The sequence below is a fragment of the Pinus tabuliformis genome, chromosome 9, assembly GCF_031772625.1.
Source record: "Pinus tabuliformis cultivar Carrire ecotype Pingquan chromosome 9, CPIR1, whole genome shotgun sequence".
In the NCBI taxonomy this organism is placed as follows: Eukaryota; Viridiplantae; Streptophyta; class Pinopsida; order Pinales; family Pinaceae; genus Pinus; species Pinus tabuliformis.
Genome location: NC_142307.1, coordinates 1,940,782,116 through 1,940,798,157, shown reverse-complemented (window position 1 = coordinate 1,940,798,157; position 16,042 = coordinate 1,940,782,116).

Genomic DNA, 16,042 nt, shown 5'->3' with positions numbered 1-16,042 from the left:
TTTTTGGTCATGCCTTTTGGCCTTACCAATGCACCTTCTACATTTCAAGGTTTGATGAATTCCATTTTCAAACACTTACTTAGAAAATTTGTGTTAGTATTTTTTGATGATATACTAATCTACAGCAAGTATTGGAAGGATCATGTTGAACATGTTGACAAGGTGCTCAAACTATTGGAGGAGAAACAATTATATGCGAAAAGCTCCAAATGTTTCTTTAGAGTACAAGAGGTGGAATATCTGGGTCATATTGTATCTCATGAAGGTGTTAAGGTAGACCCTAGCAAAATTAAAGCCATTCAGGAATGGAAAATCCCCACATCCATAAAGCATCTGCGAGGATTTCCTAGGCTGACAGGGTATTATCACAAGTTTGTTAAGAATTATGGGAGAATAGCAACACAACTAACAACATTATTGAAGAAAGATGCATTTTCATGGACTCCAGAAGAAAGACCCATGTGCCAAGCACTGGTCTTAGCTACACCGAACTTCACAAAAACCTTTATTGTGGAATGTGATGCTTTAGGAAATGGAATTGGTGCTGTTTTAATGCAAGATGAAAGACCCATTGCTTTTGAAAGTCATCCAATCAAGGGAAAGTATTTACACAAAGCTATTTATGAGAAGGAAATGTTGGCAATACTACACACACTTAAGAAATGGCGACCTTACCTAATGGGAAGACACTTCAAGGTAAAAACGGATCATGATAGTCTTAAATACTTTTTAGAACAAAGGTTATCCTCTGAAGAGCAACAAAAATGGGTCACAAAGATGTTGGGTTATGACTTTGAAATCATCTACAAAAAAAGGAAGAAAAATGTTGTCACAGATGCACTCTCAAGAAAGGATGAGGATGTGGAACCATTGTTGTGCACCATTTCTATTATCCAACCAAATTGGATAAATGAAGCAAGGGAGGAATGGAAGAATGACGAAGAAGTGTGGGCACTGATTCGAAAGATACAACAAGATCCTAGTACATCTGATACATTTAGCTGGAAAAATGATTCGTTATGGTACAAAGATCGTTTATACCTATGTAAGAATTCCCAACTCAAACAAAAGATTCTTATGGAATTGCACACTTCTCCCTTAGGAGGGCACTCAGGATTTTTAAAAACTTACCACATGGTTAAGAAGGAATTTTCTTGGGATGGCCTTAAATCGGATATTCAAAAGTTTGTGGTGAAATGTTTGGTTTTCCAACAAAATAAAGTTGAAACAATTAAGACCCCAGGTCCATTACAACCTTTATCCATTCCAAGCGAACATTGGGAGGAGGTTTCAATGGATTTTATCACAGGTTTTTCCAAGTCCAAAGGAAAGAGTTTCATCATGGTGGTAGTTGACAAACTTACCAAGTATGCACACTTTTGTGCATTATCACATCCATTTACAGCCAGTACAGTTTCTACTGCATTTATTGAAACAATTCAAAAGCTACATGGAAACCCAAAGATTATTATAAGCGACAAAGATCCCATTTTCACTGGAAATTTTTGGACAGAATTATTTTCTTGTCTCGGCACTCAGTTAGCTCATAGCTCATCTTATCATCCTCAATCTGATGGGCAAACTAAGATAGTAAACAAATGTTTGGAAGGATATCTTCGTTGCTTTGTATCTGATAAACAGACACAATGGGTCAAATGGTTGCCTCTAGCTGAATGGTGGTATAACACTTCCTTCCATACTGGCGCAAAAATGACCCCATTTATGGCACTTTATGGATATCATCCACCATCCATCACATCATATTTAAGAGAAAATTCTATGGTTCAAGGAGTGGAGCATCACTTCGATCATCAACATCAAGTTCTCCAACTCTTAAAGGATAACCTCATGTTGGTGCAGAATAGAATGAAACAACAGGCAGATCAACATCGCAACGAAAGAAGTTTTGATGTAGGTGACTGGGTATTCCTACAACTACAACCATATAAACAAATGTCCCTCAAGCAAGCTAAGAAGGATAATAAATTATCACCAAAGTACTATGGTTCGTAAAAGGTGTTGCAAAAGATTGGTACTATGGCATACAAATTGGAGCTTCCTGCAGCTTCCCAAGTGCACCCAGTTTTCCATGTTTCATGTTTAAAGAAGGTTATAAGTGACAAGCTCTAAGTTCAAACAATATTGCCAGAACTTGACGAGGAAGGAAAAATCATATTGGAACCGGAAGCAGTCACACTAATGAGAACTCGACAGCTACGAAATCGATCAATTTCGGAGTATCTCATCAAGTGGAAGAACTTATTCGCTGAAGTTTCTAGATGGGAGGATGAGGATTTTATACAGAAGCATCCAGAACTACTCAAGCGTTGAGGACAATGATTTTCGAAGGGAGAGGGGCATGTTAGGCCCCTATAATACTAGTGATTCCCCCATTACTATTGTCATTGTATCCCTTATTGTTATTATTGTGCCCCTATTGTCCCCATATTGTTATTAGTATGCCCCATAGAAATCCATTATTGTTATTTTTGTGCCCTTATGTTATTACTGTTATGTCGGCTTGATTATATTGTGACCCCTTAGACTCCTATATATAGAAGGGAGGTTTAGTCATTTATATCATCTAAGAATTGCTCATTTGTGTAATGTAAAGGAGGTTGCCACCTCGAAGAGGCTGAATTTTAAGGCGTTGATCTATCTTTTCTATCTTTTTGTGAGTTGGTTTCCTAATAGTTGGAAATGGTTTGAAAATATCCTCCAATTATGTGAACTCCCCTAATGCATAATTAGTGATGTTAGTGGATTGGTTTAGTCCAATTTGTGCACCTTTGATCCCATGCCTAAGGTCAATTTTCCCTTCTTGTTTTATATACTTCACTTTGGAGCTAAGGATTGGTTAATGGTGAGTGTATGTGAGGAAGAGGAGGCTACATAGTGTGAGTATGATTCATACCTAGTTGTGAGAAGAGTTGCTTCAATGAGTGTGTGTAAATGGCAATGAATGGAGTAGATTTCTAAAGCAGAGCATCAGTATTTAGATCATATTTGAGGTTGTTGTAGCATAGATTGTTTGGAGATATTTTACATGTTGTTCGAGTATATTTTGTTAGTGACTCTCTCTTTTGTTTTCGCAAGAGTTTCTGATTCATTTGGCAGATAGCCATTGTGTTATATGTTACTAATTGTAGTATGCAACAATTATATTTTGCAGTGAGGGTTTGATGGATGGCTAAGTGTTAGTTTGTTTTAGTTGTTAGTGATTATGTTATTCATATTTGATGCATGCATTGCAGCCACTATTTTTTTTAGTGGAGAGCATAAGTTTGTGGTGATTTTATTTGATTTGATGATGGTCTTGTTGCTAGAGATCATATTTCAGAGTTGAATCAATTTGATTAGAAAGTCTTGGGATCTAGTATGAAAATAGATGAAACGAGGTCTGCATAGTGTAGTGGAGCAGTGATTTCATGAGAGAGGAGCAATGATTTAGAAGCTTCAGCGAAAGGAACAGTTTCTCCATCCAATCGGATTTGGACAAGGATCGTTGATTGTGGTGGCCTTCAATGGATGGTAGTTCATAGATCCGTGTGAGAACAAAGTCTTCCAATCTAATCAGTAGAATTAAGTCTCTTAGATGATTAGTGTTGGCCTATTGTGTATGAGATTGAGTCTCCAAGCTGATCAGAGTCAGCTAACTATGTGAAATAGAAATTGCTTGACATAATAGAAATTCAGAGAAGAGCAGTAGCAACAAGGGTGTTTTTTCTCCCGGAGTGGTTTCCACTAGAAATCTTGTGTCAAATGTGTGATGATGATTTTTGTGGTTGTGTTTTGATGGTTTTGTTTTAGTTAATTTTTTTTTTTTCCCGTGGAAAAAGTCGTAATTTTATTCATATGAAAAAATTACATTTTGTAGATGCTTAAGCATATGCAGATGGTTGTCCCTGTAATGACAGGAAAACAAAGGTTACAATATAGAAGAAAAAAATAAATTCCAGCTAGCCTATACTTTTATGCCCTTCTTCTTCTCCACCCTTCGCCAACCTTCAGAGTTGGGAGTGGGTGCAATTATAGCTAGCTGGTTTTCCATTGTGTTTATTGGATGTTCTTTGTCAGATTTTGATCCTTCAGATCCATGAGTTCGTTTGATGCCGCTTACTTCCAGCTGAAGTTCTTGTTGTTGTTTCATATTGTCTGGCCCCAAATGAGTATCTAGGGTATTTTCTTCCTATGTATATTTCTGTCCCATTTGTATGTCAAGTTCTGATTGGTTCCCTGTAGGTTTTGTCTGCATGTCCTCTTCTTCCCACCAGTTGGTATGCTGCCACCCTTTGGGCTTTTTTTGTTGTTTCTTATTCCCTTTGGGGTCCTTCCTGGCCAGTGGGCAGGTGTATTGGAGATGCCCTGTTTGCATGCAGCTGCGGAATCTGAATGTTGTATTCTCATAGTCAAGCGGTTGTGTCCTCAGTGTATTATTATAGTTCAATGTAATGTGATCAGGTAGCCCCTGACTCAGGTCCACTTCTACACATATTCTGGCAAATGTGAAAATTCCCCTGATAACTCTGTCTTCATCTATTTTTAGGAATTTCCCCAAGGAATTCCAAATGGCTATTAAAACTTTGTGATGCCAGAAGTGTAGAGGGAGGTTATGTAGCCTCACCCAAATAGGCATTGTTGAGACTTTCATAGTATTTGCAAAAAAATCAGAAAATCAGGGGATGGTGAAGAGGCCAGCATTGCCCCAAAACCAAGGTCCCTGATTGATAATATTGTCACGTTCTTGTTCTGTGTTGAATCTAACTATGAAAAAACCTTTTGAGCATAGGTGAATTTCACAGTTAGGTGACCATGTGGAGAGGATCCATTGATGCAGAGCATCGGATTTTGGCCAGAACCCATTAAATCTACAGATAACAACATTTTTGGATAGATCAATGTGTAGATTAGTTACCTCTGGTAGAGTTACTTGGAGCATTGGAGATTCCAGTTTTTGTTCCACAATATAGGGACCTGGTAGCTCTGGTGCTGGTGCTGGTTTGTGTTGCATTTTTTCCTTTCCTTTGACTGCATCGCGAAAGGAACCTGTATTTTTTGAACTAGCTCCATTGCATCCGCCACGCAATCTCAGATTAAGAATGATAGTTGAATCGTTGCTGATACCATATTCCTGAAGTGTATGGATATCCTATAGACTACGTCCTGTATATATCAGATTTTGGTATTTTGTGGGGGTTCCAAGTTGAATCTTTTTAGTTAATGTTGCTTATATGTTTACATGTTTATCATTTACTTGTTGATGATCAATGTGACACTACTAACGTGTGATTCAATAAAATTAATAAAAGGAAAAGATTGTGAATAGTTCACACCACTGATTCACCCTCCCCATCCTCCACCCGCCCTCTTAGTAGTGCTCAAAGGTTTCCAACATTTAATTGGATAATAATTACAATATAGTTAAATTTAAGCACATATAATAATATTGTTTTTATTATTTACACTAAAAATTACAAATTACTATATAAACCTTGAAACATAATGCAATTTTGAAAAAAACCAACATAGATCCATTTGACCTCCAAATCTAACAAGATCCTATACCACCCCAAAGTTTGTGCAACTTCCATCACTATCATTACTCTCAATTCCATGGCATCCATATTGTGTTTACCATTTTCGTTTAAAACATATTAAGGGAATATGGATGGTGGAACTAGCCTGTGAAGACGATGGAAGTAGACAGATTCAAAATTTCTGCCATCTTTCTATCACATTTATCTTCATTCATTAGAATGTAGCTGCACAACCATAGAGAACTCATGTACTAATTGAAATGTTGAAACTTGGATGGAGGTGCATGATCCTCGTACAGACATTGATTTATTGTGCGTTACTTCAACTTACATTCAACATGAGATTAGAACATGAACATGCATTTTTCTACTCTATTTACACTTTCTAAAAAATTGTTTGGTCCTGCATTATTTTTTTTGTGCAACTCTCTTTCCTATTTTTTTTTGGTTAACACTGAATAGATATTATTTGTTTAATTATCCTATTTGTTTAATTATCCAACTGGATGCCAGAGACATTTCTTCACCATACTCCACTGCATCTTAGCAAAACTGCCTCAAGTCACAAAACTCTTACCGATTTCCTTAGGCCCTAACTGCAGAGTAATGTGGCCTACAGGAATTATTTGCATGTTCAATAATTCCTGTGACTAATGTTGATTATTTACTTTTGAAGGATTTCAACTCTCTCGCTATGAAGTACGAGGAAACTGATATTGATTATTTACCTTTGAAGGATTTCAACTGTCTCACTATGAAGTATGAGGAAATTGATCTCAAGAGTCCTACCAATTTGAACAGATATAGAAATATAGAAAAGATTAAATGTTTTGTTAAGAATCAATCATTTCTAGTGTTCATGTTGATTGATCATATAAATTCGTCTGGTTGCAGAGTTATCACACTGCAATGTTTGACACACTGGTTAAAAGGCAAGGCATATTATTCAAATGTAAGTAGTAGTTTTGGAAATTTTTATTTGGTTATAGATTTCGAAATTATTTCAAAAAATTAATCTAAATAAAATCAAACAATAATTTTTATTTAACTAGTATTATTTAAATTTTAAAATATTTCCAAATCATAACATTAAATTAATAATACTCTAAAATATTTCATTATCAAAAATAATTTAAATTCTTGTAATCATTTTGATTCGCCGTTATACTAATAATCAGCTAATAAAAATAATAATTGCAAATTGGAATAAACTTGGAATTGCTCTGTCTGGTCAACCAACAATTTCCTACCCTGCCCTCCCTAGCGAGTTGGTTGGGGTCAAGATTCTTCAACTTGTTTTGGAAGTCTTCTATCTTTTTGGATCTTCTCTTTATTTTATAAGAGATTTCATATTTTTGGATCTTCTCTTTATTTTATAGAAGATTTCTTTGTTAATCACAATTTGGTGTACTGTCCAAATTATTTATAATTATAAAGATTTTAAACAAATAAATTAAAGTTGTTAATTTGATGGATAACATTAAGATTTTTTTTAAATAAAATATTAATTATTTATTAAAAGATTATACCTATCATATTTTAATGTAGGTTTATTGAAGTAATTATTTTTAATTTTATTTATATTTTTATATTATATATTTTTTCGTGAATTTTTTCATAAAATTATTTAATAATTAGAGTATTTAAAATATTAATTTTAAACTAATTTTATCTTTAAAAAAATCCAATTCATAATATTTTGTTTTTTTGAACGTAACTAAATTTAAAAATAAATTTATTAAAAAATACAAAACAAAACAACTTAAAATGTTATTTATCTAATTTATAATTTTCTATCTATAATTAATTAATTAATTAATATATTTACTAACTTAAATACAATAAATCAAATCAAATCTTGTTATTCATTTTTCAAAATAATGAAATGTTGCAAAGTATCTATACCAATTATTAGATCCTAGGTGGGTTTTCAACAAATTATGGATATGGGTTTCAAACCGGCACCAACACTAAATTTATAACTTAATAGGATCTAAATGAATCATGAATGGTCATGACTAAAAGTTTTTTTATACTGAGACAAGATAGTTGAATATTGAAGTTCTTAATTTACAAGAAACGTAATTAATTTTTTAGTTTTCAATTTATAAGAAATATAAGTGGAATGTAAGAAACAATTATGCAATAATTAATTATTTTTGCATAATATTTCTTATCCATGATCAGGGACAATGCTTCACTAAGGTATTATAATAATTTTATGAGCAGTTCTTATATCAGTGATAGTTCAGGTTCATTTAGTTTTTTGTAAATCAAATACACAAAATCATTAAGATAATGTCATAAAGATTCAATTCATATAAATTCATACATAAATTGAATTAAATGTTTTTGTAATGATTTGGTTGAGATCAACAGTTAAGTAATATCTTTTTGCAAATTTTTGTGGCACCATGCCATGTAGCCCTTATTTAATATGGATATTGAAATAATTTTGTTTATAGATGACACTATTTTTTTATGATAGATATTACATGTCAATTACACATTATATAATATTTAAAAAAATAATCTCACACCAAAAATTATATTATACTATGTTATAACACTACTATATAAAGTTTTTAGCTTGTTATAACATGTAACTTATTTCTAATTTAGGAGAAGAGGTTGAGAGAATATCTCAATCCCAACCACCTCTAATAACTCACAAACTAATTTGTCACTTTTTGAATATGACTTACTACATTAATGTAAACATTAATTCCAACACCATGTCTTAATGCTTACATTATGACATATACACAGCAAAAGAAGCATAATAAAGACACATTTTTTTTTAAGTAAGTTGTCTCATAACCCCTGGAAAGGTGTAGTTTCAAGTTGAATTTCCAAGTTCCACTTTTGAACGATTTCTCAAATTCAATTATTAAACAACATTCACAAGTTGCATAACCTCAGTAGTAGAGCACTTTCATGTCTTCAACAACAAATGAGAGATCTTTCCTGAAATCCACAACTTTTACCTGTACTAACTCATTGAGCTTTAGAAATACAATTTCACTTTACCATTATCTCTTTCACTTTATCAAAACATAATGAGAATAAGTCAAACAAATCAATTCTCTTTCGCCTTATCAAAATAATGAGGATAAGTCACACAATCAATTTTGTTGCTTCAGTAAATATATAATTTTTTTGGCTTTGAACGAAGAATCATTACCAAAATATTTCACAAAATATCCATACTTCAAAGTTACAGAATAAGATCCTAGTGTATTTATTAATCCACTCATGATAATAAATACAACAACGCAGGAAGAATCAACAGTCAGCTCTTCATCAAAATCACCACAATTAAAGTTAGACAGGGTCGTTTCAATTTCGCCATCAAATACAAAGGTAATGCATGACAATTCCGCTAAATAAGGAAAACTTCGTCCAAAGTCCAGCTTCCAAATTTTTTATTGGGAAACTTGCAGTTCCAAATAGATGAGCAAGAATTATGTTTACTTCCTTCACAGTGCACAACATTGTTCCTGCAAGGACACAAGAGTTGTACAGAAGTCTTTGTAGTAGCAGTTACAATTCTTAATAAAATTTCAGAGCAACCACAAGTCTCTTCCAGTGGATGCTTTCCACACTTTGTAAAATACACCTACAACAACATAAAAAAATTCTCCACACAAACAATTTATTCTCACACCTAGGCTTCTATCGTAAATTAATTTCATACTTTTCTTATTTCCGGTCCCTTTGCTATAACTTCACTCTATAGAGTTTTTAACTTGTTATTAGATTTAACTTATTCTTAATTTAGGAAAAAAGATTGAAAATATTTCTTACCTCTAACAACTCACAAATTAATTTGTCACTTCAATAATGTAACTTAATGTGCACGAAATCATTACAACGATATTCATAGTCATATATTTATTATAACAATGCTCATCATATAACTAGCAAGGATTTGAATTTGGGTGGGGAAGATAGCATCCATTCCACCCAACTACCCGAGATAACTCCAATTGACACTTATAGAATGTGACTTATTACATTGATGTAAGTATTAATTCCAAGAATAATATCAACAGTATTACTTTTACATGTCATTTATCAAACTCCATATTAAATAGTGAAGAAATCACATATCTCCTTCATACTAAAAAGTTAGAAAAAGAAAATCGATTATGTTAAAAAGTAATTTCTTTTTACTTTCAGTTACATTATCTCTCTATATATAGTTGATATAAAATTAAGGTGGAAATTGAAGTATTTTATTTATTACGGACATTGATTTTTTTGTTATTACTATTTTTCAATTTGATTATTTTCAAATATAATGTTATTGGACAATCTCCCTCATACTAAATTGTGGAGTGCCTTTCAACCCAATCAAACACAATTAATATATAATAGGCAATGACCTCATCACTACAATCTTAAATAATAAAAAGATATCATCTCAATAAAAAAATTCATTTTGAAAATGATAAGCAAAAATATTTTCATACATTCAGAACAACAAAATTTAAATTATAAAAAAATTAAGACTTAAGTGTGTCTATTTTAGAATAGGCTTGCTAGAATTTTAATTTAATTATCAATAATTATTAGGTAGATGGTAGATATTTAACCTCCATAGAATATGCAATATTCATAATAGCTTTCACAGATCAAAGGTTACTATTTATCTCCAAATTAGTTAGGCTCTTTAATGAATTTATGCCAAATTAATTAATTAAAGAAAATTCCATATGCACATGTTTCATATTATAAACCGACCATGGTATTATAACAAAAGTTATTTAGAAGTTAAAAATTTCCATGGAAAAATGAGGATGAATCTCTATGTTTAAGAATAAGAATAATGTTTAACTCATATATTAATTATTTTAATAATTAATAATAATAACAAATTAAAATAAATAAAGTTACAATCTATTTAATTTTTGTGACTTTTTTAGTCTACGTAAAGTGAGATATAATGTGGGGTCAGTGCTTTGATGTTTATCATGTTTTGATGTCTATCCATATTTACCAGTCATTTTACATTTTCCAATATTGTATTTCAAATGCTCTATATATTAAGATATCTATCAATTAGCATAAAACATTTGAATCAAATGATAAACATCCCATTGCAAACAATATTAATGCCTTAGTATCTAATACATATTAATGATCTATCATGCATCCAAAGGGATCAAATTTATTGTGATACAAACATTTTTTAAAGTGAAAAAATGATTTTGATCCCTCCTAGTGCTTCATAAATCCATGGTGTCAAGGCCTTGGGCGATAAGTGCCTTCATTTGGTTAAAGGCGACTCAAAGGTGCACTTTCGGATGTGCGATAGGTTGTACGACGAGTCATGCGATGAGGAAGTGCGATGAGATGTGTGATGGGCATGTGCAATGGGCGGCGCACCGGCGACACGAGTTGGGCATTCGAGCTAGCGCATGCCAGGGCGAGGCACTCATGGGTGAGCGATGGAATGTGAGGAACCGAAGTATGGAGATCGAGTGTGATGTTGCTTTTAATGGCACCTGCAGCACGAGTGCTTCAAGGGACATAAAAAGCTTCCTAGAGACAACCTCTGGGTTGATTGTACACTAGTGCATAGGACATCTTAAATAGAGGAGTGCATGGGAGATTTTCTGTGAGGAGGTTTCTGTAGCACTCCAATTGTCACGTAATTAAAAGGGAATAAAGTTGGCTTGGTTCAATAGTCTGTCATCCAGGTAAACTCAAGCTGATACATGATCCAAATGCTCAGGGGGTAAATCAGGCCAACCTCAAAGAGAAATGTCTGCATTTGTTGGCCGACACACAACAACATGCATCTTTATATTAAAATTGTAGTAAAGTGAAGAATAGGAAAGGAAGGAGGTAATTCAATTCATAGGGTTGTAAACAGGATAGAATCCTAAGCAGCAATGTTCCGGCAGAAGGATGGAATTCGATCCATAGTGTTGTAAATAACACAAAATCCTAAGCGACGATTTTCCAATAGAAATATGGAAGAGAGAGGAGATGAAAGAGTGGAAATAGTGGAGCACAAATTAAGGTTTCATGCATATACGTCATGGATACCTATGTCACCAAACAATGCGAGTAAATATGTGCTCATACAGGTACTTTAGGTTAATCTAATAACACAAGTAAATCTGTAATTACTACAGGTACTGTAGGCTATTGAATAACACAAGTAAATATGTAATATACACATGTATTGTTCTCTATTTAGTAGCAAAATATACAACCATGAAAGCATGAGACCGATAACTTCATTACACAATTTCAAAGAAAGAAAACATATTGCGCATTGCCATGATTGGAATCACCAAAGAGTTTCATTAATCCAATATGAGTCCAACATATCGGTCCATTACATTCAGCCAGATATCACTCAAGTCCCCCTATGAAAAGGAAAATAGAACCAAAAATGGAATCACAGAATTCAGACCCTATGCGTGCAAAATTTTGGAACCTCTATTAAGTGTTTCTCCCCCTTATTTATACAGAGAAGGGGAGGCTTTGAATCATATCTATAAAATATCTCAGTCCAGGGCCAACTGTCAAATTGACTAGTTGTCTAGGCCTACGATGGCTCTGCTGCCCAAAATGATTACAATCGGGACTTGATCCCTTTCTTTTAAAATGCAAGAAATACATAAAAATATAAGGAAAATTGATTGATGGTGAGGGAAATATATCCCAACCGTTCCTCTTATGGCCTCTGATAAGGCCACGTCTCTTCCATAATATATCCCTCCTGCTGCTTGGTCGGTTTCTGTCGCTTTTGCCTTAATTGCCTGAATCACTCATTCTCCAGAGCAGGGAGTGGGTCGACTGCGAGTTTCCTGATACCGACTAGAAGTGGAGAATGTCTTGGTAGTCCTTCGTTGTGCATCTAAGTGGAGCCCCATGCTAAGCCATCAATCTTCCTGAGTCCCTGTGCCTTCATTTACTCTTCGAAGATGTGCAGCAAAATAGTCAAACTCATTTCAGAGGTCATTGTTGTCCTGGGTTTCTTATTGCGGAGGTTTCCACAAGATTAGCCCATATCGCTTTCCAACTGCTCCATGCCTTCATTTAATACCTCAGCTGCCGACCTATACGCCCTAAAATACCCTCGCTTTCCCACTAAGTGGAAGCGAAATAGACATTTTCATGTTCGTTGATCTGGGCCGTTGATCCGAGCCAATTCAATCTGGGTCATTGATCTGGGCCTGTTAGTATCGTAATCGTAATATAGGGGAGGTATTTTTACCATATTCCATAATGTTTTTCCGATGGGTTGGACCCGAAACTGTAACAAACTGCAATATATAAAATATCGCATCCATCACAATCGCAAGTCGGAAGGGGCTTCGATGGAGGAGGAACTTGTGACTTGAGCGATCCCTGATTGCGATATCGCAATCAATGGGGAGGACTTATCGCAATCAGCGGGGAGAGAACTCTCACAATCGGTGAGGGGAGACGGAACTTTGCGATATCGGAGGAGGGATTTAAGATTTGTGTGATCCCTGATTGCGATATCGCAATCGGCGAGGGGAGGAGTTGTCACAATCGGTGATGGGAGACAAGACCTTATTGCAATAGGCGGGAAATTTTGTGATATGTGATATTGCATTCACAAAAGGAAAAGGGAGGTGAGAAGAGGTGTATGACAAAGGAAAATGGGCCGATAGCGATAAATTTTTGTGGGTCCCAGCCTTTTAAAAGGCCTTCAGCATTTTTTACGAATGCTTTTAAGATATTTCAAAGGGGAATGGGGAAACATAGCTAGAGTTGGAAATACAAATGGATTTCGGCTAGAGTTAAAAATGGGTCACCATGGCTAGAGTTAAAAAACAAAGTTTGCACAACTGGAACTCTCTTTTCAGACGGTAACAAAATTGGCTCCAACTAGGGATAGTGCCTTGCTGGCAAGCTGTTGAGAACCTACAAACCAGTAGCCTTCACCATTGGGCATGGAGTCAGAAAATATAATGAACTTGTACAACCATAAAATCTCCATGAAACTTTGTTTGAAGGGAGACCTTTCCTCATCAAACTGAAATGCAAAAAAACAAATTCTACTAGCTAGAAAGTAAGTGCTTAGGTAGTGAGCTTATTTATATACAACTCCTACCTACATATAGGGCTCAATTCACCTAAGTGTGTTCAACCTTCCAATGGAACCAGGCGAGCATTAGAGTACTGGACCTTATGCCTCTATGCTGCTGAAATTTAAAAATTAAAATAAGCATGCACCATGAAAAAAATGCAAACAAAAAACTTTATGCATACTCCAGAAACAACCTCTGATGCTGACCGAAGAATGTGCTCATGTAATCAGCTACAGGGTCATAGAGTTGACAAGAAAAATTTGCAGCTACCTCATTTTCATGAAAAGTCTGCTGACCAATATCTTCTTGGTCAGGGAAGCCACAAATATTGTTCAACTCCTCAGCTTTAGATTCTTTGAGAAAATCTTGTTGTTGATCATTTGTTACCCATTTATCAATCGGCCAACCCTCTTGTAAATCTACAATAGATTCTTCATTCTCTGAACTGTAATAGTCATAGATTGGAGAATCTACTGAGAATTCCTAGCAAGAATATTTCTGTAACCAGTAGTTGCAGACTCTGCTTGGTCCTTCAAATTTGGGCTCTTCTTGAAAAAATTGTTGTTGGGAGCCTTTCCCCACTTGTTTGTAAGTAGATCCCATTGACAATTTGTAACCACCTCATCCTCCTCTGAATCATATGAATCATAAATCGGAGAAGTTAAAAATTCATACAGTGGAGTCGTCGCGATGTTCGCCATAAGATTGAAACAGTAGAGTCACCAAGGTGAGAGACATTCAACCCACACTTCCCTTGCTCACCTAACATAGGGAATGTAAATATTTGTTGTACCCAGGGAAAAATATTCTAATCTATTCCACGGCAACTGCGCCAGAAAGATATCATCTCAATAAAATATTTCACTTTGAAAATGATAAGCAAAAATATTTTCACACATTCACAACAACAAAATTTAAATTATAAAAAAAAATAAGACTTAATTATATGGATATGCGTGTCTATTTTAGAATAGGTTTTCTATAATTTTAATTTAATTATCAATAATTATTAGGTAGATGGTAGATATTTAACCTCCATAGAATATGCAATATTCATAATAGTTTTCACATATCAAGGGTTACTATTTATCTCCAAATTAGTTAGGTTCTTTTAATGAATTTATGTCAAATTAATTAATTAAAGAAAATTCAATATGCACATGTTTCATATTATAAACCGACCATGGTCTTATAAAAAAAAGTTATTTAGAAGTTAAAAATTTCCATGGAAAAATGAGGATGAATCTCTATGGTTAAGAATAAGAATAATGTTCAACTCATATATTAATTATTTTAATAATTAATAATAATAACAATTTAAAATAAATAAAGTTACAATCTATTTGATTTTTTTATTTTTTTAGTCTAGGTAAAGTGAGAATAATGTGGGGTCAGTGTTTTGATGTTTATCATGGATTGATGTCTATCCATATTTACGAGTCATTTTACATTTTCCAATATTGTATTTCAAATGCTCTATATATTAAGATATCTATCAATTAGCATAAAACATTTGAATAAAATGATAAACATCCCATTGTAGACAATATTAATGCCTTAGTATCCATTACATATTAATGATCTATCACGCATCCAAAGGGATCAAATTTATTGTGATAGAAACATTTTTTAAAGTGAAAAAATGATTTTGATCCCTCCTAATGCTTCATAAATCCATGGTGTCAAGGCCTTGCGCTGATGAGCACCCGCATTTGGTTAAAGGCAACTCGAAGGTGCACTTTTGGATGTGTGATGGGTTGTGTGATGAGTCATGCAATGAGGAAGTGCGATGAGATGTGCGATGGGAGTGTGTAATGGGCGGCGTGTCGACGACATGAGTTGGGCGTTCGAGCTGGCGCATGCCAGGGCGAGGCACTCATGGGTGAGCGATGGAGTGTGAGGAACTAAAGTATGGAGATTGAGTGTGATGTTGCTTTTAACGGCACCTGCAGCACGAGTGCTTCAGGCGACATAGAAAGCTTCCTAGAGATAGCCTCTGGGTTGATTGTAGACCAGTGCGTAGGACATCGTAAATAGAGGAGTGCATGGAAGATTATCTGTGAGAGGGTTTCTGCAGCACTCCAATTGTCACGTAAACTCAAGCCAATACATGGATCCAAATGCTCAGGGGGTAAATTGGGCCAACCTCAAAGAGAAATGTCTAGTTCTGGTGGCCGACACACAACAACAGGCAGCTTTATATTGAAGTTGTAGTAAAGTGAAGAGGAGGAAAGGAAGGAGGGAATTCGATGCATAGGGTTGTAAACAACACAGAATCCTATGAAATGATTTTCCGATAGAAATATGGAAGAGGAAGGAGATGAAAGAGTGCAAATAGTAGAGCACAAATTAAGGTTTCATGCATATACATCATGGGTACCTCTATCACCAAATAGTGTGAGTAAATCTGTGCTCATTTAGGTA